We start from the raw sequence: 2,309 nt of genomic DNA on the forward strand, positions 1-2,309 counted from the left end.
CCAAGGCCAATAATGATTGGCATTTCTTGGTCCGGGGTGGGGGTTGGGGAGAAAGAAAGAAACACAAAACAAATAAGAACCAAATGGGGAAATTTACTCATTTTAACTCCAAAACCAAAAAGTATCTTGATGAAGAAAACACTAGAAGATGAAAAATTCTCCCGTGCTCATGGGTGGGCTGTATCAGCACATGGAAAAGGCTGCATTGCTGAAAGCAGTGTATAGAGTCAACACAATTTCCATCAAATATATAGTGACATTCTGGTAGAAATAGTAATTCAAAAATTCACGTGTAAGCTCAAAAAAACGCCCAAATCGCTAGAGGAATTCTTTCCTAAGATTTATTTTTTTATTTATTTAATGTATATGAGTAACCTGTAGCTCTCTTCAGACACACCAGAAGAAGGCATCCAATCCCATTACAGATGGTTGTGAGCTACCATGTGGTTGCTGGGAATTGAATCAGGACCTCTGGAAGAGCAGTCAGTGCTCTTAACCTCCAGGGCCTTCTCTCCAGCCCTAGCTGGAGGAATTCTTAGCAGTGCTGGGTGAATGACAGAACTGCATCCTCAGCTTCAATTATGAGCCACTGTAACCGACCCATAGACCAATGGTGTGGAAGGAGGACCCAGCAGTACATACACAGGGACATACACCTCATTTTTGATAGAACTTCCAAAAACATATACTGGGGGGAGGGAAGACAGCCCCTTTAACAAAAACACCTTTACAATGAATCAAAGATCACAGTGTAAGGCTTGAAGCTTTGAAAATCTGAGATGAAGGCAGGTCAAGACACAGGCAGAGACAAGAACAGGACTCTCACAGCACTGGGGACAACCCCAAGACTGGACAACTTACATGCAATTAAAATGCTTCTTACTCTATAGCAAAAGAAAGAATCACAAGAGTTGAGATATGATTTACACAATGGGAAGATGTATTTACCTACTATACATCAGGTAGCAGATTGAAGAACTGTAAATTTTATGCTACAAAATATCAAATCATCGAAACAATAAATGAGGTACTGCTGTGGAGGGATGGAGAGATGATGGAGGGATAGGAAGAGGTAAAGAGCTCTTCCTGCTCTTCCAGAGGAACCAGAGTTCAGCTCCCAGCACATACATCAGGAGGCTTACAACCACCTATAACTCTAGCTCCCTAGGATACAACACTTTGGACCCTAGACACATGTCATACACATAAACAAAAATTAATGAATGAATGAAGTACTGAACAAATAGGTCTTAAACAAAGAAATGTAAATGGACAGTGAGTACCTAAAGAAGTGTTCAACATTCTTAGCTAGAAGAGAGATGCACCTTCAAACTTCTTTGTGAGTCTTTCTTACTCCAGTCAAAATGGCCATCATCAAGAAAACCAATGATAGCCAGATGTGATGGTGCACACGTTTAGCCTCAACTCTGGGGAGGAAGAGGCAGGTGGATCTCTGTGAGTTACAAGACTGACTGGTCTACAAAGTGAGTTCCAGGACAGCCAGGGCTGTTTCACAGAGAAACCCTGTCTGAAAAAAACAAACAAGTTAACAAACGTGTACCCCAAAGCATATGAAGAAGGAAAGAAACAAAGAAAAAAAAGAAAGAGAGAGAGAGAGAGAGAGAGAGAGAGAGAGAGAGGGTTGGTTGGGGGAGGGAGGGAGGGAGGGAGGGAGAGAGGAGAGAGAGAGAGAGAGAGAGAGAGAGAGAGAGAGAGAGAGAGAGAAGGAAATAAGTAAAAAAGAAAAGAACACAGGCATGCATGCAGGCAAGCAAGGAAACAAGCAAGAACATGATATACCTGGCTTGGAGAGGTGGCTCAGTAGTTAAGAGCACTGGCTGCACTTCCAGATAAACTATGTTTAGCACCCACATGGCAGCTCACAACTGTCTGTAGTTCCAGTACCAGGGGGATCCAACACGCTCACACAGACAAACACACATGAAATGAAACTCAATCTTATAAAGAAAGATGCTGAAAACTAAGCTGCCACACACCTCCCCTAACCCACTGTTGGGTAACTCACTCTTGGGGAGACACTGACACACTAAGTCACCCCACACACAGACTTGTGCCTCCATGTTTATTGCTGCACTGTTCACAAAGGCCAGAGAGTAGAACCTGCCATGTCACCAACAACCTATGAACAGAGAAAATGTGGTACATATACACAATAGAATATTACTCAGTCATACAGAACAATAAGCTCACAGCACTTGCTGGGATCACAGTGTAGAGTGAAAAATTATAGATACTGGATATATAGAATTCTTTTTAGACATATAAAGTATTCTTTAAGCTTTCTTTAT

The sequence above is a fragment of the Grammomys surdaster genome, unplaced genomic scaffold (assembly GCF_004785775.1).
Source record: "Grammomys surdaster isolate TR1022 unplaced genomic scaffold, NIH_TR_1.0 1129, whole genome shotgun sequence".
Lineage (NCBI taxonomy): Eukaryota > Metazoa > Chordata > Mammalia > Rodentia > Muridae > Grammomys > Grammomys surdaster.